A 27,231-nucleotide genomic window follows, 5' to 3' on the forward strand; every position below is an offset into this window, starting at 1 on the left:
ACTCAGACTACTCAGGCATATTGAGCTGGGGTGATGTCACTTTTCATATGTAAATTGTTCGTTTTGGAATTGTTACTAAGTTTAAAAAGACCAACTGGATTACAGTGCTTTTGTAAATGGTTAAGCACGTGACTAACTAAAAGGTTGGTGGTTCAAACCCACCCAGAGGCAACTCAGGAGAAAGGCCTGGAGATTTGTTTTTGAAAGGTTGTTTCTTTCGGGTGCCTTCCAGTCGATTCTGACTCATAGCAACCCAGTGTGACAAAGTAGAACCGACTCACAGGATTTTCTTGGCTGTAATCTTTATGGGAGCTGATCTCCCATTTTTTTATGAACTACCGACCTTTTGGTTAGCACCCAGGAGCTTAAACTTTGTGCCACCAGAAAACCCTGTGGAGTGTGGTTCTACTCTGCAACACATTGAGTCTCTGTGAGTCAGAATTGACTTGATAGCACCTAGTCTGGTTTACTAGTTTCAGGTCAGGAGGCCGTCAGGGTCCTAGTTTACCCTCTACCACACGTTCCCAAAGTGCCATTAGTTCTGCTTTGTTCCTGCAGTTTTCTTCCCTGTGAAATGAGGACCTGGAAAGTGTCTGGGTTGTTGATTCCAGGATCCTGCCAGGCGAACCTCTATTGTTTTACCTGCTTCATGATATTTAACGCCAAGTTCAGCAGAAAAGCAACACCTGATAAATGCTTGATGGTTTATTTGTTAACATGTCTATTAGATTAAAATTTATTATATTTTCAGAGGAGAGCACCATCCTATAATGTTTCTGGAAGACTCTGGAAGAAAAATCAGCTGCTTCCAGTGGAGGTGGGGGGCGTTGTTCAACTGTATTTAATGTAGAGGGTGTGTGTGGTGGTTTCTTTGGGGGACTCTGTAGGTCTCTGCTGGGGGAATGTTGGTGGTGGTGTTGGGTGCCTTCCAGTTGATTACAGCTCATAGTGACCCCAGGAGACAGAGTAGAACTGCCCCAGAGGGTTTTCTAGGCTGTAATCCTTTTGGGAGCCAATAGCCAGCTCTTCCTCCTGAGGAGCTGCTGGGTGGGTATAAACCCTTGACCTTTGGGTTAGTACCGAGTCCTTAATTGGTGTGCCACCAGGCATCTTTCTGTTGGGGAAATAGTGTAACACGGAGTCATGTCTTCACTGATGACGATACTGAAGTTGTCCAGTCCCCCTGGAATAGTAACCGTGTCTGCTGTCACCAGGAATAGGAATGTGTCACATGTCTCCAGCTGAAGGTAGAGGCTTTGGAGCTCAGTAAGTACGTGTGTATTTACCCTCCAGGAGAGATCCGTGAATTGCTTTTCTATACGTGCAAGCAGCAGAATGAGGGCAAGAAAGTGTAAGGTCTTACAAGCAAACCTCACCAGAGATTGGCCTTTCCAGATATTACCACCAGTGTCAGTGAGATTTCTTTGATTTTTCATGTTTCCAGAATATATAAAGACAATTTCCGGAAGGATGAACAGACAATGCCATGATTTGCTTTCAGTGATAATGCATCTCATGAGGGTAAAGACGAGGCTTATTAGAGCCAGTGATTAAACCAAACCAAACCCACTGCCGTGAAGTCAAACTCCAACTCATGGCAACCCTGTAGGACAGGGCAGAACTGCCCATAGGGCTTCCAAGACTAAATCTTCACAGAAGCCGACTGCCACATCTTTCTCCTGCGGAGCAGCTGGTGGGTTCAAATTGCCAAGCTTTCAGTTAGCAGGAAACACTTCAACCACTACACCACTAGGGCTCCCTTGAGCAAGTGATTATAGTCCACGAATCAAGGGATGAACCTAATTGCCACCTTCTGCTTCAGAAACACCTCAACTAAATGCCCCTATGTTTCCCTCTCTATGAACGAAGTCAACGTGGGTGTTAAGCACACAGAGAACGTACAGGCGCATTTCTGGCTGACCTAAATTGAAGGGAAAGTATTTGAGAGGAGTCCACTTTATCCTTGATGTGACGAGGTGAGATGCTGCAAAGTCTTGAAGATGAGCAGAATAGCAAACTGGGTAACGTTAAAGTTGTTTTATACAGTCCATCTAATATTTGTGAAACTTGATCTTGCTGAGTTCTTTAGCTGTGTAATGACTTAATATGTAATTTTAAAGCATGTCGTGTTGATTGTATAGTCCATGCAGTGCCTTTTAAGGTAGCTCGTAATTCATTTTATTCACTGCCTTGACTACAAGAAATATGTTAGAATAACGTGTGGGTGAGATGTAGTATTTGTTAATTTTATTTTTTCTTTTTCTTATCTCAGTTGCCATTGTGTTTTGGTACTAGAGTGCCGCTTTTATAATTAGGCTATGCAATATACCCATTTTCATTAGTATTAATTATCTTCTTTACATCAGATTTTCACTTTTCTTCCACATGTACCTTACAATAAAATATTTGTCTTCTGGAGTTGAGAAAGGAAGATACACACATGTAATGCACTTGTATGTCATACTAGGCTTTTTCTTCCATAATCTCATTTTATCCATGTGTAATCGGCCCCGGCTGACAAAGGCTAAGTGCTTGCTGCTAACTGAAAGGTTGGTGGTTGAAACTTACCCAGTGGTTCTGTGGGAGAAAGGCCTGGCAGTCTGCTTCCGTAAAAGATTACAGCCAAGAAATCTTAGGGGCAGTTCTACTCTGTCACCTGGGGTCGCTATGAGTCGGAATTGACTTGGTGGCACCCAGCAGCAACCATCCTCAATCAAGATACTTATGCCCATTTTTGTTGGATAAGAAAACTGACATTTAGAGATCCAGGGATCTTCAGGTGTTCCTGCATTGGAGTAGTGGAGTAGGAAGTTAGGTAAGCTGTTGTCTTTACTTCTCAGTGAGCTTTACATGATGGGTTTGGTAAGGGATAAAAGCCAATAGAATTTTTGTTTTTCCTTTAGAAATAACATGATGCAATGGAAAACATGTAGAGTATGCGCTCAGGCAGATTTGTGCCTCTGCTACTTGATACAAGTGGCTTGTGTGCTACTAGGATCCTAAAGGTTGGTTGTTGAAACCCACCTAGCGGTGCTGTGGAAGAAAGTCCTGGCAATCTACTTCCATAAAAATTAAAGCCAAGAAAAGCCTGTGGAGCAATCCTACTCTATAACACATAGGGTCTCCAAATGAGTCAGGATTGACTCGGCAACAGGTCGCTCCCTAGAGGTAGTCCCTGCGTGGTGAAAACAGTTAAGCACTGGATTACTAACTGAAACGTGGGCAATTCAAATTCACCCAGAGTCACCTCGGCAGAAAGGCTTGGTGATCTGCTTCAGAAAGGTCACAGCCTTGAAAACCCTGCAGAGCAGTTCTACTCTGAACACATAAGGTCGCCATGCTTCAGAATCAACTTGATGGCGACCGGTTTGTATTTTACTTTTTACTACCTAGATCGCTGTTGGAGCGGTTACTTAGACTCTCTTGAGTTTCAGTTGCCGCCCCCCAAAAATGCAGGTGACATGAGCTATCTTTGCGAATGTCTGTAGAATTAGGAACACCGTACACTCCCAGGATGGGGTGTCTTTGCCTTCTTCTGCACCTACCTTGGTGTTTTCCGATGGTGAGCCTCAGTGGAGGTTGCTGTGGCTGCTCCAGGTGGGGGCACCGCTCTGGAGCTCAGGTGGGAGGGCTTTCTTTTGGGCCTGTCAGCATCACCTGTGAAAGAGAAAGGAACAAGCAAAGACAGCCACACCTTTCAAGCTGAGATGCAGGAATTGGAAGAGTTTTGTAGGAAAGGAATCAAAGGAAATCTTCAGGAATTGGTACAAAAGACATTTGAGCTTAACAAGTGCTGGAGTGGTGAGGCAGTCTCCATGTTCCTCTCCTGAAACGCAGTTACTGCACCTCGACGGGGAAGGCAGCTGGTTGGCAAACTCTCCACGGCACAAGCACCCTCATCTCCTACTGCCTGGGACCAGCGACTCTCAGCGCTTCCCAAAGGCGGAGCACGAGGCAGCCAGTCAGCGGCACGTCTTTCTTCCCAGACCCCCTTGATAAAAAATAGTAATAGTTACCCTGGATTGAGCCCTGTCCATAAATCAGATATGGGGTATACCAGATACTTGATTACAATCACCAATTTAACTTTAATGACAGCTCCAAGAAGAAAACCCCATCTTTTACATTACACTGTATAGATGATGTGGTTGTTAGCTGCTGTCAAGTTGGTCCCCAACTCATGGTGACCCCATGCACCATGGAACAAAATGCTGCCAGGTCCTGTGCCATCGTCATGATTGGTTGTGGAACGGACCATTGTGATCCATAGGGTTTTCGCTGGCTGATTTTGGGAAGTAGATCACCAGGCCTTTCTTCCTAGTCTGTCTTGTATGAAAGCTCCACGGAAACCTCTTCAATATCATAGCAACACACAAGCTTCCACTGAGAGATGAGTGGTGGCTGTACATGTGGGCATTGGCTGGGAACGGAACCCGGGTCTCCTGTATGGAAGGCAAGAATCCTAATAGTGAGCTACCACACCCCCTATTTATAGATGAAACAGTTTTTCAGAGAGGTTACGCAGCTGCTCCAGAGTCACACAGCCTTTGGGGCAGAGCTGGGATATGAATTCAGGCCCATCCAGCATGAGGCCATCTACACTGTCTGTGCAGCAGCTTCGTATTCAGGGCCTGCATCCTGGGAGCATGAGGCTGTTCCCATTTCACCGGTGGAGATAAATCTTCAGGGCTGTATTGTTTGCTGGGGGTAGATTCTCCTGAAATACTCTTTTGGCCATACTGTGAAAGCCAGTGATTTAAAGATCCCTGCCAAGGATCATCATAAACCCTGCTGAGACAGAGAAGTCCCTAAAGAAAAAGGATTCTTTGCAGTGGCCCACAGCCTTGAGCAATAATGTCCAGAAAAGGACAATTTGCAACAATGCTTGAGTGAGAGCCAAGGGGCCTGTTTACGTGGGCAGGGGCACAGATGGTCCCCTAAGCAGGATTTGATGGAGAGAGCTTCCTCACCCCACATGGAAGCTGGAAAAGGGCATTAGGGAGTGCTGTCTGAGAGGCCACTGTCACATGTGGGTTCATCTAATCCTCTGCCTGAGTTCACCAGTTGCTCTGTCTCTTTCAGAAACAAGAAAGCTTGTCTGATATTCTGTCTTGTACCATGTGGAGATGAAAGGCACGGCTGACAGCTATTTCTCTCTAGCCTCTTTTCCCCATCCCTGTATTCGAATCAGGCTGGCAGGCCAGTCTGGCAGTGCACACCCACACATGGTGGAGAGAGGAGCAGATTACCAGCCATACAAGCCTTTCCTTCTGTGCAGTCAGCCTGCTAATATTAATATTTGCCAGGACAAGGAGCCCTGGTGGCATAAAAGTTAAGCACTCGGCTGCTAACCAAAAGCTTGACGGTTCAAATCTACCCAGTCGCTTCCTGGGAGAAGACCTGGCAATCACCTTCCATAAAGATTGCATACTAGAAAACCCTGTGGGGCAGTTCTACTCTTGGTGTTTCTACGAGTCACAAATCAACTTGGTGGCACCTAAAAAGAATAACAACAACCATGTGTAAGACACAGTTCAATGTGCCAGAGAATGCAAGATGTGAGGGAGAAGGAAAAAGTGTGTGTGTGTGAGTATGCAGGTTTGTGTTTATGGATGCATCCTTCCTTACATAAGGATATTTCTGAGTACTTACATTTTTATCGAAAACATTTTAACCGTATCTTTCACGCATGGATGGAAGATGATTTAATATTGCCCTTATAATTTTTGCATTGTTCTGTACAATAATTAATAAGTTTTATAAAGAAAAATGGAGTCTCTGGGAGGTGCAAATGGTTAACATGCTCAACTGCTAACTGAAAGGTTGGCGATTCCAGTCTCCCCACAGGCACTGCAGAAGAAAAGCCTGGCAATCTACATCTGAAAAATCAGCTATTGAAAACTCTTCGGGACATAATTCTACTCTGACAGATACAGGGTCACCATAAGTTGGAATCAACTCAATGGCAACTGGTTTTATTAAGAAAAATACTAATTTGAATCTTGGACTTTATTACTCAGCTTTTACTTTTTGTTACAACGTTTCCATATCTCTCTCTCTCTAGACGCACACGCACACTTAGAAAGGCTTGGATGGGGATACACCCATGAGAGCTTCATATAAATGTTCAATTTCTTAGGTGCTTTTTTGGTCTTTGCAAAAGTAATGTTATCACTCATGTGTCGTACACATGTGTATATGAATTATATCCCAGCAATAATCCTATCAGGTAGGTGCTATTGGAATCACATTCCAGATAGAGAAACTAAGGTTCAGAGAGGCTAAGTCACTTGCCTGTGGTCACACAGCTAGTAAGTGGTAGAGCCTTAATCTGAACCCCTGGTTCCTAAAACCAAAGCTCTGAGCTCTTGCTCATCCCCGACATTTTATTGAAGGGCAGTGAAAGACAGTTAATTTGGGCATATTGGTCTGATCCTGTTTTATTCCTCTCATCAGCAACTTGTTCCCTTTGGAGCTGGGCTTTTTGCAGTACTAACTGAAGCACGGTCCTGTCCTCTGCGGCATTCCCACCCCTGCTTCCCCAGCCTGGCAAAGGAACAGGGGAGATGTAATGTTAAATGAACTCCCCAAAGGGCTGTCACCAGGGGTCAATGGGTATTTGCTTTATGCTGTTTGATTTAGAACAAAACAAAACAACAAATGTTCCCTGCCTCTGGGTCCAAGGACTTAGCCACATATTTAACAACAGCAGCCTCCATGAATAACAAAGAGTCTCTGAGTTGTCTGAAAACAACCAGGACATCAAAGCAACACACCAAAAGGAAACTCAGGTGTTTACTTTGCCCTCCCCAGGGCCTCCCAGCGCTGTCCATGGGCCAGCAGCATCCTCCCATGCATCACTGGGCCCTTGTTGGGCAAGCAGGACCTCAGCCGCCTTCCCCAGACCTGCTGAAGCAGAGCCTGCATTTTAATAAGGCCCCCAGGTGACCTGAGCATTGCAGTGGGAGAAAATGCCTTCAGGAATGCTGGGAAAGTGGGGAACTTACCTGCCCCTCAGGGCCAGGCTGGGGTAGATGAGTGAGTCATTTGCCTCAGGCCCAGTTTAAGAGGGCTTCAAAGATGCAGTCATCGACATAAGAAATATTTAATGCAGTGTTTAAACATTTTTTTAAAAACATGTACCTGAATAGCTGCAGCCTTCTGCCTCCTGGACCCTTTGGGGAGAGGGCAGAGGAAGCTGGTGGAGGCCTGGGAGGTTTAGCTTTTTGTTTTCTCTGCGTTATCTTGATTTTCAGTAAGTGAAATTGCATTGAGTTGTTTTGATTTTGGTCTCCGTATCTCCATATTGTTGATTTTCCAGAACTTCGGTTATGCACAAAGAATGTCACGTTATAACTTGAAAATTTAAGCTCTGAGTTCAGGCGGACTGGTTAACAAAGATGGTGCTCAGGATGATGATAGTACTCGAAGTAGCTAACAGGTATCAAGGGCGTGTTACCTGTCTACTGCTGAGTGTGTTACATGAAGAAGCTCATTTCATTTTCCCAAGAACCCTATGAGCCAGGTACCATTTTTATCTCCATATTGGAGGTGAGGAGACAGAGCTGTAAAACGGTGGTGAGGTAACTTGTCTAAGGTTATCCAGATTGTCACTGGAGGAGGTAGAATTCAAATCTAGACAAGCTTGCCCCGGAGCCTGTCCTCCTTTTACCAGTTACCAGCTCCCCTTGAGGTGACATGTGTCGGAGTAGAACTGTGCTCGGTAGAGTTTTTAATGGCTAATTTTCCAGAAGTAGATTGCCAGGTCTTTCTTCTGAGGCATCTCTGAGCCTTCAACCTTGAGGTTAGTAGTCGATCATATTTACCTGTTTCACTGTGTCACTAATATGCAATAAAGGTCCCTGTGTGGTGCAGCTGGTTTGCCCTCTACTATAACTGAATGGCTGGGAGTTCAAACCCACCCAGTGGCTACATGGCAAAAAGGCCCAGTGAGCTGCTGCTATGAAGATTACAGCCAAGAAAACCCTATGGAGCAGTTCTGCCCCGTAATACGTGGGGTCACCATGAGTTGGAATCAACTCAACGATACTGGGTTTGGTTTTTGTCTTGACTCTGCAATATGAGAGTGTAAAGTAAATTTACATTATTCACAGTTCTAAAGCCTATCTTTGCCTTCCTCCTTTTCTTCATCGCTGTGTAAGTATAAGGTTGTCAAGTGTCTTCTTATGCTGAAAATCTGTCCCTTTTTACATTTTCACTTTAAAATGCTCTTTCAAACAATGAAATAAGAGTAATCATTGATGGTAGTTGCTTTTTAAAAATGTCTATAAAAATCGGACAGCTATTTTCTTTTTAATTGGGAGAGGAGGGGAGGGGAGGAGATACCATTGATTCAGGGGAAGACATAAAGCTCAAGGTCCTCCCTCCTGTGTTAGGGTCCCATGGGCCCTGTGGGCTGGGGTTACCTCTGAGCCCAGGTGCCCGATGTGGCCTGGCCCCTGCGTGCACGCCCCGTGCCTGCCTCTGTTCTGCCTGTTTTGTGGCGGCCCCTGTGCTCCTCTCTCCTGCCTGTGTCTCTGTAGGACTCATTAGCAGTGGGTGTGTGTCTCACCACAGTGGCTCATTCACAGGGCTGCTAGCAGTGCCAGGGATCCGGGGCCGCCTCTCAGGCTGTCCTGGGAGGCCGTTGCTCTCGGCCGACCAGGCCAGCACACTGTCCTGGAGGAGGGAGTCCAGAACAGCGCCAGGCTGCCGCTCTCATGGCCTGTGGCCCTTTGTGTCTCCATATAAGGTGTCCCAAGATGGAAGAGAGAAGGTGCCACATGGAGGAGATAGTCTTCTGGCTGAATCTTGCCTCCCAAGGAAAACTGTAGGCGGCTAACTACAGCACTGTGACCTTCGATGGTGGAGTGAGTAGGCACTGGATTTCCTAAGCCTGGCCTCTTGTCTGCCAGCCTCAATGCAGGTGCCAGTGGCATTGCCCAGGGCAGACAAGGGACAGGAATGGTGGCGCGTAGATCTTGGCAAAGGGGGCTTGCTTCTGTGGGCACAGGCGTTGGGTTGCCAGTCCCGTTTCATTTGTGTTCTGCCCGAGCTGTAACAGCTGTCCACCCTGCACGCTTTCGCTGTTTCTGTCTTTTCTGCACCGATGTGATCGTCCCTGGGTCCAGGGTTTGTCTTTATTCCGGCTGGGCTGCTGCTGCCAGAGCCATGGCTCAAGCACTTGGCCCGGACTGCGGATACTTGTGTTAGGACTTTCTGAAGGTTTGTTCTGGTTTATCTGAGAGAGAAGTGGCGGGGACTGGGTCTTACTGCCAGATTGTTGTGTTTGGGGACATGTGTTTGGGGCACTATTTCCATCTTCTGTCTTTGTCTGGTCTCCTCCTCATTAAATCTTCCTGGGTGTGTAGACTTGACTACCAATTGCTGCCTGACCTAATTACAGAGACCCTCTTACTTATTAGGATAAATAGATCATAATGGTTTGTTCACTGGGACTCAAAATGGACTGTGCTATTTTAGAGTTATTTGTACCTCCTTGGAGTGTGTGCATGTACGTGTGTGTGTATATATGTATGTGCATGTGTGTATGTATATATTGCATGTGAGTGCATGTATGTGTGTGTGTGTGTGTGTGTGTGTGTGTTGAGCAGCTGCCTAACCGAAGGCTGACATTTCCCATCGTTATATTGAGGCGTTGCTTTCGGAAAATAGTCCTGTGGTTTTTGTACAGAATGGTTAATGGGTTTGCTGGTTTCGCCACCTCGGTCTCCTTTCATTTTCCACTTGGAACGGTTTCTCTTGAGCACTGGTTCTCACATTTTCTGCTCTGGGTGTCAGCTCTGTTTGCCTCCCTTCTGCCAAAGGGCATCAGGGAGTTGCTCAAAGGACCTTTTGGACTGTTTGCTCAATGAATGAAGAGTCCAGTCAGGCCAGTTACGAGAACAGCCCATGTCTCCAACTGGTTCCTGCTGCAGCGTCACTGGGCCATGACTCACGCACTTGGCTTTGCCCTGCCAATCTCAGAAGGCACGTGGGAGGTTGATGTCAGTGGATTCCAGAGGCTGTGACCTTTTCATCACCGTTTTACCCTGTACTTTGAAAGGTACTCTGCCCAAACAAACTATATTTTAAAGTAATAACCAATCCATTTTCCCCTTTTTAATTAATCATATGTGCATAATTGCCAATCATAGCTTCTAATCAGTATGAGTTAATCAGAGCCAGCATTTTTTTGTTTTTTTATTTACTGAGTACCTTCCATGTGACTGGCCTATGCCAGGTGCTACAGATAGGAGAGTGAACAAGATTCAACCTTATCAGGAGTTTCCAATATATAATATTCTCATCAATGGATCATTTTAATTGGGGTAAAATTTACTAAGCACCCACTGTGTGTTTGGAGTGGTGGCAAGTACCTTGCAAATATCAGCTCCTTTGACCTTTTTTTTTTTGACCTTTAGAGCAACCCCGCCCCTAGAGTTAAGTATTTGAGATGTCGTTTTCCAGATGAGGAAACAACCTCACAGGGGTTGAGTCACTCTCTCAAAGCATGCATTTAATTACAAGGCAGGATTTGAATTCGGGAGTATCTGACTCTTGGGGACCCATGGGATTATAGACGCCAACTCCCTACATTCCTTCCATCCCCTCCCTACTGGACAGCTGTTTGCTTTGTGGGCAGGGGGAACACCCTATGTTCTTGCCATGTTCCATGGCTTCTGTTGGGTTTAAGGTCTCTGGGAACCTTGGGTGCAGATGAGTCTTTTGCCTTGTAGAATAAGGGTACTCTAGCTTTCTAAGACATTAAGCTTACTTAACCTCCTGATATTTTTAGGTGGGAAAACTGAGGCTCTGAGTGGCAAAGAGAATTGCTCATAGCCACACAGCAGCAAGGCCTGGTCTTGAACTCAGCACTCTTCATACATAGGCTGGTGGTTTTGGTCATGAGCTTGTTATTGGCTAGATGACAAGTCTCAAGCGGTTTTCTGGGTCATTCTACCCAGGCTTGATGTAAGAGCAGACAAACTGAGACACAATGCAAGCTCACTAAGGTCGAGGGTCTAGTCTTGTTTACTGCCGTGCCACTAGTCCCTAGCAGAATCCCAGGCTCATGGTAGGTACTCAGCATGTGTGTGTTGGATGAATGTCATGGACAAAATGAAGGGCCTTCAGAGGTAATCTTCTCGTGCTATTTGTGTGGTAGTTGCTGGTTTCCCGTCTTGGATTCTCCAACACCAGAAAGTATTTTAGACTCAAATTGAAGGTATCAATATTTAATTTGACACTTCGGTCATTCGGTATCATAAACTATTTTCCTGTTGCTATTTTGGCATAAATTGGCTGGGTCTTTTGGCATCTCCAGGCTGAGTAGTTTTTCCTGGCCATACAGGAAAGCAAGGGAAAGTACGCTGAAATCAGCCTCCTTGTTCACTTTGATATCTACCCTGAAAAATAGCTATTTCCTGTTTCATGATAAGACCTTATTAAATTAGCTATTCTTGTTTCTAGGATCCCTAAAAACCCTGTTGCCTTCGAGTTGATTCCAACTCACAGAAGACAAGAAATGTTAAACAATTATTTAAAAAAAAAAAAAACTGGGAAGGAGAGAGAAAGAATCACCCTTAGTTCTTCCGCTCTGACTCATAAATCGCCCTTATTCTCCTTCTCCTTTCAGGACTTCACCTATTCAGGGATAGACATGCATTGTTGTGATTGGAGTAGAGATTTTATTTTGTAACGAACAAGCTTGAAATATTCCAGCATATTTTTCTGCATTGCTTTACAATGTTCATAATTACAGCTTTGGGAAAGGGCTGCTATCCCATGTAGGGCCCGTACCTTGTTTTATTTAAACATTATCCTATTACAGCAATGCCATTTAAATTTACATGAATGTAGGGATGTAAGTCTTCTTGGGACTCTGGGTGAAATTGAATGGGATTGTAAAAGATTTGCCAATACCTAGAGTGTCCATTTTTCAAGTCATTTTTTCCATTTGAGGCAGCTCCGTAAAGTGCCAATGCTCCATTTCCCTAATGAAAAAAGAATACTTGAAGCATCATGGAGAAACCTAGAACTGGTCAGTATCAGAATTCTTTCTTTTTCTCTGTTTTATAATTTAAATAAGTATGATGGCTTTGAAAGCAACTATGTTTATTAATTGCCAGGAATATTTTTCTCATGTCTGCAAATGGGTGGCATTTAACTGGAAGACAAAAATAATAAAAGGAATAAAAAATGAAAACTGTTTAGGAAAGCTAACCTGATCTTTGCATTTCTTTATGAAAAAACAGCCTAGAAAGGTAGAAAACTGTTCGAGTAAATCTATCTGCTCACTTTCAAGTCAAACCTGTTAGGATTAGTCCTTTAATGAAGTTTCAGGGTTTTAGGCCATGAGTCTGCAGAAAGGACCTGGTAATGAGCTGACTTGGAAGAGAAGGCTAAGAGAGCTTTCATTAACTCTGTTTGCATCATAATTTGGCAAGGTCACTGGAGAGACTCTTCTTCAGGCCACTAAAAATAGACAGCCTCATAGATCCAATCATGTCATCATCTCTCCTTTTCTTCAGTTACGTCTTCTTTTGGGATCGCTTTTCATTTCTTCTCACCACCTCTCTCTTCTGTAATTCTGCATTTGCTTTGGATAAGCCACTGCCCCCTTGTGTGTTGTGGAAGAGTGGTAGGCAGGGAATTTCAGGACCCCCATTACCTGATCTCTTTACCTGGTTAGTATCCCTTCCTGCCTGCTTGCCCGCCTTCCTTCCTTCTTTTTTTCTTCCCTCCCTTCCTTCCTCCCTCCATCTCTGCTTCCCTTCCTCTCTTCCTTTGTTCCTCCTAAACACGGCCCCTGATTCCACATGCTTTAGTGGGTTTAGCTCTGCAAAGACACTGGTACGTAGAATTCCTCAATACACAATTGTTGAACAAGTGAGAGAAAGAATAAATGAAGGAATGAATTAATGGTCAAAGCTGTTGTTAGCTGCCATTGAGTCGTCCCCCAACTCATGGCAACCCCATATACAAGGGAATCAGGCCACTGTGATCCACAGGGTTTTCGCTGGCTGATTTTCAGAAGTAGGTCACTAGGCGTTTTTCTTCCTAGTCTCTCTTAGTCTGAAATCTTGGCTCAGACCTGTTCAGCATCATAGCAACGTGTAAGCAGCCATCAGTTATCTGTTAGCAGAGGTGCCTTGGCTGGGAAACCCCGGTCTCCCTCTTGGAAGGTGAGATTTCTACCACTGAATCATCACGGCCTCCTGGTCAGAGCTGTACCAAAACCAAACCAAACTCCCTCCTGTTGAGTTGATTCCGACTCATAGCAACCCTTTAGGACAGAGTAGAACTGCCCCGTAGGGTTGCCAAGGCCATAATCTTTACGGAAGCAGACTGCCACATCTTTCTCCTATGGAGTAGCTTGTGGGTTTGAACTGCTGACCTTTTGGTTAGCAGCTGAGTGCTTAGCCACCACGCCACCAGGCCCCATTGGTCAGAGCTGTAGAAAGGCAAAATTCTAGTGAGGAAGTGGTGAGGCTGAGAAGCCCTCCGCCTTCCCAGAAACACTGCTACTTTAATACCTGCCTCTTCCTCCCTGCCCTCATACATAACTGTCCACTTCTTGGGTGTGTTCTGTCACTGTCTACTCACGTGTCTGTTGTTTCATACCTCTGCCCACATCTAAACCTGCACACCTGTTCAGAATCAGGCTCTGTAAAAAGCTAAGGAATCATTTGTCTTCCCCCGGATTCATTGTTTCTATTTTTTTTCCTCTTGATTCCAGGAATTGTATGTAGATTTTGGTAAATGAAACCCTAATACATATACAATGAATAGATCATTAAATAGAAGAAAGGAGGAAGAAGTGGGGATTCCAGAGCCCCCAAGCTGCCTGCCCCACCACAGCCCTGCAGCAGCCTCCAGGGCACCCCAGGAATACCAGGGCTCTGCCAAGCACAGTGATAAAATCAGCGGATTAGCTCAGTACTGAGTTTTTTTTGGCGCTTCCATCCTGTGATTTGTGATGTCTCTCAAACGTCAGGTCAGGGTCTCCATGTTTATGGTTTGCAGCAAATGCAGATGATTGTGCTGTAGGGGCTATAAAAGCTGAGGGTGATAGTGCTTCTGCTGTTTACGACCCTACAGGGCTTGGAGGTAGTGAGCACACAGGGAAATGGGGTCCTAAAACAACACGGCATCCCAGGACTTAGGGCCCAAATGGCAGACAAAGGTTGTATGCAGCGTGTGTTGCCTTTCACCCCATCAAATATTTAATGAGCATCATCTATGTACTAGGCACGTATATGCTGGTTTAAAGGAGTCCTAAGAAGAAGAATTTTTTTTTTTTTTTTTTAAGAAGACGACAAAAACCCCGGTGTTGTAGTGGTTTAAGAGCTACCTCTGCTAACCAACAGGTCAGCAGTTTGAATCCACCAGGTGCTCCTTGGAAACTCTATGGGGCAGTTGTATTCTGCCCTATAGGGTCATGATGCGTCGGAATCAACTGGACAGCAATGGATTTGGTTTTTTGGTTAAGAAGGAGACATGATCCAGTCTCTATTGTATTAACCTGTTTTAATGGTTGTGTAGTGGAAACCCTGGTGGCGTACCGGTTAAGTTCTACGGCTGCTAACCAAAGGATCAGCAGTTTGAATTTGCCACGCGTTCCTTGGAACTCTATGGGGCAGTTCTACTTTGTCCTATAGGGTAGCTATGAGTTGGAATCGACTCAATGGCACTGGGTTTGTTTTTTTTGGTTAATTACCTATGTATCGTTGGTCACTGTCTAACTGGTTGTTCTTTATTTTTCTGTTTACTTGCAAACTCTACCACTGGATGAGGCTCTGTAAGAATAGTGACCCTGTCTATTTGGTAGCCTAGTGTCTTGACCAGTGTTGCTTAAGAAACATTTACAGAGTGAATGGTAGGCAGAGATGATGGCACAGTGAGGTATGTGTGTGGAAAGTTGGAGAGCAGAGTTATTAGGTAGCAGTATTTGGTCAGGGCCTTAAAGGGCAACGGGCATTTTATCGGGAGATGAAGAGGAAAGGGTATTCCATGCAGAGGCAAAAAGTAGGAGCAGAGGTAGGAAAGAGTGAAACAAAATGGTAAACTGAAGAAAAACAGTTGGTCTTGGAAGGGGCAGCCCCAGGTAAAACTGAAGGTCAGGTGAGGCTTCCTAATGAAAAGCCTTCCCTGGGGACAGTGTGGGGTGGTGATTAGGAACAAAAGCTCTCGAGTCAGATTGCCTGGGTTTGAGTCTTCTCAAGCTGAATGACTGGGGTAAATTACTCATCTTGTCTCTCTTAGATTTCTCAGCTTTCTCATAGGGGTGATCTATGTGAAGATCCATGACAGCACAACACCTAGAATAAAGCAGGACTCAGCTGTTGTTAAAAGCCGAAGAGGTCAGCCCAAGGAGACCTTCAATGCTTTCAAACCAGGAGCGGCATGGACAGGCCCATGGCTGAGTGAGCATGTGGCAGCCGTGTGGAGGATGGGCTAGAGGGTCACTCAAGACAGGAGGCTCTATGTCCTCCAGAGAGAGGTGCTGTTGTGAGTTGTCCCCCAACTCCTTCCCTTACCTATTGTTGTTGATACAGGTCCTGGAGTCTGCCCACCAACTCATGGCAACCCCATGCCTGATGGGATCATACTGTCATGAGCCATAGGGTTTTCACTGGCTGATTCTTGGAAGTAGATCACCAGGCCCTTGTTCCTAGTCCATGTTGGTCTGGAAGCTCTGCTGAAGTCTGTTCAGCATCATAGCAACACGCAAGCCTCCACGGACAGACGGGTCGTGGCTGTGCGTGAAGCGTATTGGCAGGGAATAGAACCCTGGCCTCCTCCATGGAAGGTGGGAATTCTACCACAGAACCAGCACTGCCCAACTCCCTATTAGAGGCTCTGAGTGTTGTCAGTGTGCCAGGTCCTGTCCTGAGCTGCTGAATAATCTCAGGATGTTGTCCACCACCTTACACAGGATTGTCTCTGTGAGTACCATTGGGGTAAATAATCCTCTGCCATCAGTTTCTGGAAGATTCAGCTGTGATCTTCGCAAGAAACAGGTCTAACTTTCTGGGCAGTGTCTTGAACCTGGCCTGGTGTCCGCAGCCCCTCTGTGGGATGCACCCCGTAAGAGTGTTGGCTTCTTAGACTGGGTTTTGAGTATGGACCTTCATTCATATTGTTCTCTCATGCCATCATGTCTCTTCTTCTCCATTTTAATATATGAAATTTTAGTACACTTTGTATTATATACATCTTTGTAGTCCAATGTGCAATCATTCATGGGGATGGGACTGGACTGGACAGCGTGTCATTCCATTGTGTATGGAGTGGCTTTGAGTCGGGGGCTGACTCCCCAGCAGCTAACAACAATGCATCTTTTTTCAAAAAAAAAAAACTAAAACCGTTGCTGTCAAGTAGATGCCGACTCATAGCGACCCTATAGGACAGAGTAGAACATAAAACTGCCCCATAGGGTTTCCAAGGATCAGCTGGTGGATTCAAACTGCCAACCTTTTGGTTAGCAACCGATGTCTTAACCACTGCACCACCAGGGCAGCCTTAAATCCCTTTGGAATAAAACAAGGCATGCATAAAATGCATGGCATGAATCCTAGGGACAGGTAGAAGGTGGAGCCTGTGCTCAGTGAATTTTCAACCTAGTTTCTTCTTCATGGAGACCCAGATTCCTAAAGAGTTATTAGGCTCTGCTCCCGCCTCCACCACCAAGTTGAGACTGACATTTGTCTCTCCGTAATTCCTCCTCTGTCCTTGGAAGAGAACAGGGCATTCCTCTCAGGCCTCTTATGCCCCTAATCTGACATGTGGTATATTAATGAGGACACTACAGAGACCATGGGTGCGACGGCAGAGTCTGTGGCTGCTGGGGGGCTCTGAGGTTTGAGGTTGCTATGAGCTCTGCTTCTCTCCCACTTTCCACTCGGGGCCTCAGCAGTGCCCCCATCCCTAACACCACGGCCGTGGGGTGAGTCAGTGTTCCTCACCTTCAGTCGTTCATGCTTTATCTTCACCATATCTGATCACCACCCACACTGTTATTTACTGAGTATTTTCTTTTGAGTCATTCTGCTTTTCTTAAATATTTTTTAAAGAATATTCTATCACTATCAGTGATGGAAACCAGGACCTCTTTTCAGACATAGGAGATAGCCCCAAAATAAATACGACTAAAGGGAGACAATAGAACCGAATCCACTCTGAGCCTGAGACTGCTGTCACTTTTTTAAAAAGATTTGTTCAGGAAGAGCTGAAAATGATAGAGACATTCTAGTTGCTGAGATCAGGACTGAAAGACAATTGAAAAGGGACTATCCCACTTCCTGAATCACTGTCATTTAATGCCAATAAAAATAACAATTTGCTGGGCTCTTATTGTGTCAGACATTGCACTAATATCTTTACATTTCTTCTTATTGAATCCACTGATAAATTCTTCGTGAGGATGATGTCAGCTGATATTTAGTGAACAGTAAATCTGTGCTAGAAACAATAGTGCATTTTACTTGCATTATATCATTTATCCTTACCACAACTCCGCGAGGTGTTATATGTCCATTTTACAGATAAGGAAACAGTCTTGATAAAAGATAAGTTACAAGGCTAATGAGTAGTACAGCCCCAAGTGGCAACAGGCCTGCAGGACATGAATCAGTTCCACACCCTAATAGGGACTATGCCTCCTGCCGACATCTGCCTGGCTCCACAGTTTGGCCCCTCTGCTCACTGCCTGTGTGGCGGGTGACATGCCCATTTGGGTTGGATAATGTACAGGGTCCTCTGGGCTTTCTCCAAGATAACTACTCTGCCAGGTCCTGGGAAACCTGGCTGTGTATAAACAGCACCTCAAGAGCTAAAGGGGCTCCTCTTTGCCCTCATGGTCTGCTGCATATGCGGTAGTCCTCATATTGACGCCTTCATCATGGCACTGAGTCTGACCTGTGAGGTCACAGCTCATGCAGAATCCTGGAGAGGGAAAGACCCCTCGAGATGTTCTAGTTCCATGTGTCTCAGAGTGTGGTCAGATACCATGGGAGGTAGGGGATATTTTTCCAATTCCAGGATTCTCCAGTATCAGAATGGGAAAAACTTGAGCTGTCCAGTATGTCACATAAAAGCTCCCAGAGCATTTGTGTGTGTATGTGTGTGAATGCACATATAGGGAAATACATGTATATATAAAACCATATATGTATGTATATGTGTGTGTCTATGTGGATATTCATATGTATATATAGAGACAGAGCGCCCTGGTGGCACAGTGGTTAAGTGCTCGACTGCGAACCCAAAGGTGAGCAGTTTGAACCCACCAGCTGCTCCATGGGACAAAGATGTGGCAGTCTGCTTCCGTAAAGATTACAGCCATGGAAACCCTATGGGGCGTTTCTACTCTGTCCTGTAGGTCACTATGAATTGGAATCAACTTAACAGCAACAAGTTTATATATATATACACACATGTGGGTACATACATGTGTACATACTTATGTCTACACACATACACATGTGTACATATATGTGCATATATATGTGTACATAAATAACAGGGAGATTGTATATGTGTATAGGTATAGATATATAGATACAGACAGATAGATATCCCTGGGTGGTAAGAATGGTTAACCTACCTGCCTGCCAACTGAAATGTTGAAATGAAGGTTTACATCCACCCAGAGGTACCTTGGAAGAAAGGACTGGCACAAACTACCGAAAAATCAGCCATTGAGAGTGCACTGATACACATGGGGTCACCATGAGTCAGAATCAACTTCCAGGTAACTGGCTATATATATACACAAACACACACATATGTATATGTATAATGCACACAAACAAATATATATGTGTACATATGTGTGCATGTATACAGAGACACATGCATATATCTGACAGCTGCAGGTAGAAAAGACAAAAAGGGATAAATACAACTTGCTTAAAAATCCAGACCACTTTTCTTGGCTGAAGCCGTAAGGTAGAGAGAATTAATCAGTCGCTGTAGCTGTGGAAGACCTCACAGAGCCTCTGATTTGAGTCCATTGCTCCAAGTACAGGACCATTTGTCTGTCACTTCTACACTAATGATCTGAGCCCGGTCTGGTAAGATGACCTGACTCTACACAACTGTTGACAAGGTTATTTTCTTCTTCTTCTTAATTTTCAGTTCTTGGCAATGAAATTAGTAAAAGTAGACTTCACCTCTCACCATGTGAAAAATTAAAAAAAAAAAAAAAAAAGATGAAAGTAAATGAAAGAAAGGAGTACTGGCCTTGGGGCCTTTGAGGATGTGTGTTTGTGTGTGGATACACTGGTAGATGTGCTTTGGAGGTGGGAGGTGAAAGAACAGCCTAGACAAAGCTTCATAAGACAGTAATGGATCCTAGGTATTGGCGAGGTATTTCCCCCAAGATCTTTAAGACTGTCAAAATGTGTGCACACCAGTGAAGAATATAATTCCACCAATAAAGTGCAGCAAACTATAACTGAAACATCCTAATAGCCTGCTTCGCGCCGCCCCTGAATGAGTGCTGTGTACTTAATGAGCTGTGATGAGGATACAGAGAGCCTGCTAGACAGCTCCCGGGCTCTCCCCCGCCCCTGTGCGGCCAAATGCAACTCTGTGCCTGAAGAAAATTACAGATCACCACCATTGTGGGCCTTCAGAGGCTCTTGCCTGTGGGTGACACCACCGTTCCAGGGCCTCGTTCCCTTGTTTACTAATTCGTTCATTCCGAAGATACTTGGAAGCATTTAGTTTTACCTTTGTATATGCAGTATACAATGGGCAAGAAAATAGACAGGCTCCTTTCCCTGGTGGAGCTTACGGACGATTCAAGTTTGCACAGCTTGTGTCTTCAGACTAAGTGTCTAAGACAAGGTGAATAACAAAATGACATTTTGGTCTTAACTCAGTTTTACGTTGCAAAAAGCCAGTCCCGATTAATTTTGAGAAACGTTGCCCTTGTTTATTTCTGAGCATAATGGCCCCAGAGATAACCATCTTCTATTATGTCATAAATCCATTGCATTGCTTTTGACAGGGAAGTCTGCTTTTGTTACTGCGGGAAAATAGTAGCAGGCTGTGACTTATTGCTGGCACACAGCAAAAACTCTGCGTGTGTGTGTTTGTAAATACTTCTCTAACTTTGTGAATATGGAGATTTGCCTCTTCCAGAGGTTTGCAAATAAGTTGATTTCTTAGTTCCCCCTAAGTTGCCCAGCTTTGATAAAATGTTAGAGATACTGTCTTGGGCCTTGGCTTGTGGTCCAAGTTCTTGGCCATTTGTCATGTCATCTGGGGCTTGTCTTTTCTCAGGGCTGCTCTCTGGTTTGGAAGCCTGGAAAAGTGATGCAATCTTTTTCCTTTTTTTTTAAATCATTGGACTACTTCCCTAAATTAGTGCCCTACATTAGATTTGGGGAAAGCAGTTCAGTATAGCTGTTAGATGAATTGCCATAAAGACAAATTGCCTGTATCCAAATCCTGGCTTCACTGCTTAGTGGCTTTGTGACTTCGGGCAACTGTATTTAACCTTTCTGTGCCTTAGTCTCCTCTGTTATGAACTGGAGAAAATCGTGTTGTTGTTAGCTGCTGACTCACAGTGACCCCATGCACGACAGAACGAAATGGTGCAAGATGGGACATTGGCGGATTCTTGGAAGTAGATCACCAGGCCCTTCTTCCTAGTACCTCTTAGTCTGGAAGCTTTGCTGAAACGTGTTCAGCGTTATAGCAGCACGCAAGCCTCCGCTGACAGACAGGTGGTAGCTGTGCACAAGGTGCATTGGCCAGGAATCAAACCCAGGTCTCCCGCATGGAAGGCAAAAGTTGTACCACCGTACCACCACTGCCCCCAGAGAAATCATACTACCTGATTTATAGGACTGTTGTTAAGTTATATATTATGGTAAAATACTTAGCTCAGGACCTGGCACCTTGTAAACTCTCAATCAGTGTTAACCGTCATTGCCGCTTTGCCTGCATTAAGCTGTGGCTACAAAGCATCCAACTCCTGGGAGTGTAGAAGAACTGAGATGGTTAGCATCATGCGTGCATAACTGTAATCGTGCCCTTAAATCCCCAGCAATGATTAAGTGCTTCACGTGGTACGTGAAGTATTTGGGAAATAGCCATTATGTCTTTCACATTCAGCACGTCCACAAACACATGCGTTTAACATTAGTTCAGGCAGTCAGGCAGTACCTGTTGGTTACCTAGTCTTTTCTTGTTAATAGTAATTGTTTGCAGAATGATAGCCTCTTTTACGGAAGTTAACAATCTTAGAAAACAAACCAAGCAGCTTGACATTGCTTTTATTAAAGCTGAATAGTTTGGGCCAGGGTGGAAACATCATTACAGTCCTTGAAAAATATTACAAATTACACCTGTCATTAGACATCAAGTGGATAAAACATGACAGATATTTTCAACCTTTTAAAATTCCTATATATATATACACACACACACACACACACACACACACACACACTCTTATGGTTAGTGTCTATTTAACTGGAGCCCCTGGGTGGTGCAAATGATCATTGCATTCTCTGCTTACTGTGAGGTTGGTGGTTTGATGTTTTGAGTTCATCCATAGGCACCTTGGAAGAAAAGCCTAGTGATCTACTTCCAAAAAATCAGCGACTTTAAACTCTATGGAGCGCAGTTCTATTCTGACACACATGGGGTCACCATGAGTCAGAATCAACTCAGCGACCATTGGTTTTTACTCATCTGTTTCTTCAACAAGCCAGACCTTACAGGGGTTTGCAGTGGACCGACTCAGGCCAGACAAAGATGAGTCAGCTGTGATTTCTGTCCTGAAAGGACGCACAGCTTCCCTGCCTGCAGAGTTGGGAGGGGCCGAAAGCCATAGTAACAGAGAGCTCAGCCAGTGAGAGAAATCCAGAAGCAATGTGGTACGCTGCGGGAATATCGAAGCCCCCTGAGTGGACACCAAGGAGACAGAAAGTTCCATGGAAGTTACCGTAGCAGTGAACGGAAAGAGGGTTCACAGTGTGTGCAGACTTACAGAGGAGTGTAGCTACCAGGACAGGGAGCAGCGTGCTTCCAAGGCCGGAGGTCAGGTGGGTGGGTGAGGCTGGGAGCAGAACTTTGAGAGATGCATAAACGGTGTTTACAAGTGTGGGCATCTCCTCACCCAATAGGAACCATTCAGAGTCTTAATAGGAACAGCTTTTTTAATGCAAAGATCACTGTGCTTCTAGTTGGTGGCATCCAACAAGAAGAGAGTTTCTATTTTGTCATGTGCGTTGACTTTCAGATATTTAGATATATGTTCATTGATGACAAGAGGACAAGTACGCAAAATAAAATCAACTAGAGAAAAAGATGCAAATTTGTGATTGAGTTTACCTGGTTGTTTTGTTTATTTATTCATCCCAGTAATTCTTGCGAAGACTTTACCAACTAGCACTAAAGACATCCTGAAACTCTTCTGAAGCTTGGTGAGATGTATTTCTGTTTGCTTGCTTACAAGAAAGAAAAAAAAAAAAAGAAAGAAAGAAAATCGCTTAGCATCTTAGGGTAAAAATAAAATATACTTTCTTGGAGAAAGGTTTTTTTCATTTTCCTTCTATTCTAAGCCTTCTCAGGTTTTACAACAGCATAAATAGTTTCCATGTGTATATGTGACTTTCATAGTGGATGTGTTTAGATTTTTCTCCTTTTTCTGACTTTTTATTCCTTTTTTCCGGTTGGGAATCATCACAGGAATCATCCAGTTGGGAAGGTCAGAGCCTTTGAAGCAGAGAAATCTAGACCAGAATCCCTATTCTGTTGCTAATTACCTTTGTTATCTTGGGCTAGTCACTCAACTTCTCTGTGGCTTAATTCCCTTCCCTCTTGGGACGTAGGAATGGAATAAAACATGCCCCTCCCTGTAATATTGGGAAGATTCATTGGGAAAAACAAAAATCACAAAGAACCATCCATGCGATAACATGGAGCATATACCAAAACCAAAAACCAAACCCAGTTCCGTCGAGTCAATTCTGACTCCTAGCCACCATATGGGACAGAGTAGAACCGCCCATAGAGTTTCCAAGGAGCGCATGGCGGATTCGAACTGTTGACCCTTTGGTTAGCAGCCGTAGCACTTAACCACTACACCACCAGGATTTCCAGTACAGTAGGTGGCAAATAAAACTGTAGTTTCTGGTATTGCAACTGTCAATATGTGGAAAGGACAAAGTGAAACTACATTAATTTGGGTGAGAAATAAGGATGAAATGCGGTGCGTAGCAGGAGATTTGCTCATATGCTAGATGACTGTTTGTTTATTCATTTCCCAAAGATATTACAAAGGCTGTGAATATTTATTTAGTTCTGCTCCCAATAGCCGTTCTAATAGGGAATTATTTGGGTACAACGAAAGACATTTGTAAATGCGGCTGATAAGACTGGCAGTGGACAAAGAGTGTTTTGTTGGACACAAGAATTCTATTGTCCCCCGCTTCAGTTGTCAAGTGCCCGGGGAACCCAGAATTTATGGTGGTAGCACAATGGGCCTTTCAGGGCCCGGCGAAAGAGCTGTGAGATCCCGCTCCCCGGCTTTTCAGGGCCTCTAATCTTTTTATCGGGCCCGGACAATGCAGGATTCAGCCGCTGCCTAAGCCTCCTGACTGTCCATTGGCCATCAGGTATTGTGCGGTAATTACCATGGTGACAATGGCCTCTCTCTACGCCCGTCCATCCGTGCTTTGGAAATCGGCGAAGGTTGTCACTTTGTATTAGGTGCCTCTAAAGGCATGGCTTACCTAGAAAAACTATTAAAGGGAAATAAAGACCATCATGTTAAGAGTTTGATTTAAAGGGCCACTGTGTCAAATCCATTTGGAGCCGGGGAACTCTTTATGGATGTTTTCTTGTAATTACAGTTGGACTTTGGGCGTGATCCCCTGTGCAGGCAGGGGTAGCCGGCCTTGGAGATGCTGCAGGGAGGTGTTGGCTACAGACAGCTGGCAGCCCTTTACCACGCAGCGGGAGCAGAGGGCTATGATGAGCCTGTGAATTTATGGATCACTGAGATTCTTGGAGACTCAGTTTTCTCATCTAAAGATTAAAATAAGGGTGGAAAATGCTTATAGATTAATATGAGCTCTAAGTGTTAGGACTATTATATGTGTAAGGAGCCCTGGTGATGCAATGACTATGTGCTTGGCTGCGAGCTGAAAGATCAATAGTTCGAACCCACTCCTGGCTCCACAGGAGAAAAGACCTGGCGATCGGTTCCCATTAAGACTGCAGCCTGGGAAACACTATGGGGAAGTTCTGCTCTGTCAAATAGTATTGCTATGAGTCGGAATCAACTAGATGGCATGCAATGACAGCATGATATTTGTAAATCTATTAATATTCTGCGTGAATGCTTATGTATCTACCATAAGTCTCCGTGAATAGCATATATGTAATAAAAGATATACCTAATTTTTTAACCAATACAATTGAAAAAGCACAATCTATATTTTCATAATCACAGCTACTAACTATCGATTGAGGACATTGTTGGTTTGGTGGTGAAATTCTCATCTTCCATGCAGGAGACCTGGGTTCAATTCCCGGCCAATGTACCTCACGCACAGCCACCACCATGTCAGTCACTGGAGGCTTGCATGTTGCTATGATGCTGAACAGGTTTCAGTAAAGTTTCCAAACAGACTAACAAGAAAGGCCTGGCAATCTACTTTCAGAAATCAGTGAATGAAAACCCTATGGATCACAATGGTCCAATCAACGACTGATCGTGGGAATGGCTCGAGTGGGCAGCACAACAACATGTTCTGTTGTGCGTGGGTTGCCATGACTCGGGGGCTGACTTAATGGCAGCTAACAGCAACAACAAATAATTGAACGCCTACTGTAAGGGAGGTATTGCATTTCTTACCCCTATTCTTTTCAGTAACCCTACACAAGTTATTATTATCCCCATTTTGCAGGTGAGAAAACTAAGGCTCAGAGGGTTATCTGCCCAAAGTCAAATGAGCTTGTTAGAGGCAAAGCCTGGATTTAAGTCCTGTTCCCTCAGACTTGAAAGCTTTCTGCTTCTCTCATTTTTAAAATTCATGGTCTGCAATCCTATCTTACAAAATAGGCTTCACCATATGGTTTTGCAACTTTGGCAATAACAGGAAATAAAAAGTCTCAGTGGCGATTATTAATGAGGATTATTGGTCCCTTCAACAACGTCAGACACACGTGACATACAAAGAAGGAAGAAGCCCCTGTGTGCAGAGCCCCAGGATCTACTGCGATAGGGCCGTGCCTTCTTTTCCCTGCACAACGAGAAAAGCAAAGAGCGCCCTTCAGCAAGGCAGCTTGGTATTTCTAGACCCACAGAGAAGTATATGGCCATTGCTGCTGCCTTTTTTGCCCAGGAAAAGTTTCAAAACGCTGACATTTCACTGGTTAGTTGCTGTTGAGTCGATCTTGACTCACAGTGATCCCATGTGTGTGGAGTAGAACTGCTCCACGGGGTTTTCAAGGCTGTGCTACTCTGACATACTAAGTACAGTAAAAGCTTCGAAAGCCAGAGTCTGTGTAAGGCGGAAATCTGCCAGGGAAGGAAAAAGCCAATATTTTTCCACTAAATAGAAAGCAATAGAAAAGTGGGGGCTACACTCTGTCAAAGGCAGAACACTTGCAAGACCCAGAAAAACAAGGCAGTACTGTCGAGTTCCAGCCCTCACAGGTTTCACTGTATTGTATTTAATTAACCGTGACTTGTTTTGGTCAGCTCCCTACCAAAATATCGGCAATTCCCTGTTGTGTTGCTCTACCAGAGCTAGAAATTATCTGTGTGGACATGCCAGAGGAACACGCATGATTTGCCCTGGGCAGTGAGTCTCCTGTGAGATCTAAAGCTAGTAGGAAGGGAACAGACTTGTTAGTTACCCAGCCCAGCTTGCTGCTCCCTTGCTTGATGCACTTGGGTATTTACTGCTTAGCCTCAGTCTCTTCATCTGTAAAATGGAAGTGTCACTACCTCCTAGAGCTGTGTTGAAGATTAAATATATTTGACGCACAGAAAACTCCAGTTCATGGCAACTCTTTCCCTTTTGATTTATCACTCATCTGCAGTGCCTATCCCGTTGTTTTGCACAGAGCAGGTGGTCTGGGATTATGGGGAATGCACTGGTGAAGCAAGTGGGAAGGAAATTATTTTGTTTTAATTGACGTACACTTTCAGCCCTGTCCCCTTCCCCCAGCACTGCATGGTGGTGTTTTTGTTGTTGTGCTGTTGACTGTAATCCTGGCGCTTCTCTGGTCTGGCCAAGCTCACAGCCTAGAAGACGATCCATGCATGGAGCTCTGTTAGCCAAGCCATTTGATTTGAGTAGAGTTCTTCCTTTTTTTTTGGATCATTTATTGTGCTTTAGGTGGAAGTTTACACAGCAAATTAGTTTCCCATTCAATACTTTATACATTAATTGTTCCATGACAATGATGTATCAGCAGTCTCACTGTTGACACCCTGGGTTTACTGTTTCCATTCATCCAGTTTCCCTGCCCCTTCCTGCCTTCTCATCTTTGCTTTTGGGCAAATGTTGCCCTTTTGGTCTCCTATAATGGGTTGTTCTAAAGACCACATTTCTCACAGGTGTTATTTATTTTATAGGCCTGTCTGTTATTTGGCTGAAAGGCGATCTCCGGGAGTGGCTTCAGTTCCAAGTTAGAAGGGTATCCTATGGCTGTAGTCTCAGGGGTTCCTCCAGTCTCTATCAGACTAGTAAGTCTGGTTGTTTCTTTTGTTTTTATAAATTTGAGCTTTGTTGTACATTTTTCTCTTACTCTGACCGGGACCTTCCACTTTATTCCTGGTCAGAGTAGTCAGCAGTGGTAGCTGGGCACCATCTAGTTCTTGTGGTTCCAGGCTAGTGGAGGCTGTGGTTCATGTGTGCCATTAGCCCTCTGGATTAATTGCTTCTTGAATCTTTGGTTTTCTTCACTTTCCTTTGCTCTAGGTGGGAAGAGACCAATAGTTGTATCTTAGATAGCTGCTCACAAGCTTTTAAGACCCTGGATGCTACTCACCAAACTAGGATATGGAATATTACCTTAATGAACTATGTTACGCCAATTGACCTAGATGAGCCCCAAGACTATGGTCTTTAGCCTTCAAGCCCAGTGACTCAGTTCTGTGTTTGGATATGTCTAAGAAGTATCCATAACTGTGCTGTCTATGTGCTCTAATATGTATATGAATATACATGTACCACATACAAGTATGTA

At 44.5% G+C, this 27,231-nt stretch overlaps 1 protein-coding gene across 2 annotated transcripts in view; it reads left to right on the top strand.

Moving 5' to 3' along the window:
- Positions 1–27,231, top strand: part of CDH11 (cadherin 11) — a 188,232-nt gene that overhangs the window by 51,029 nt on the left and 109,972 nt on the right. Inside the window, exon 1 of one of the 2 annotated variants that reach the window (XM_010596699.3) lies at positions 8,745–8,870. The exons of the other annotated variant lie outside the window; for it this stretch is intronic. The gene's annotated coding sequence lies outside the window, so the exon portion shown is untranslated. Of the gene's footprint in view, positions 1–8,744; positions 8,871–27,231 lie in introns of those variants that run through there. 2 annotated transcript variants of the gene reach the window in all.

This window comes from Loxodonta africana, chromosome 21, assembly GCF_030014295.1.
Source record: "Loxodonta africana isolate mLoxAfr1 chromosome 21, mLoxAfr1.hap2, whole genome shotgun sequence".
Lineage (NCBI taxonomy): Eukaryota > Metazoa > Chordata > Mammalia > Proboscidea > Elephantidae > Loxodonta > Loxodonta africana.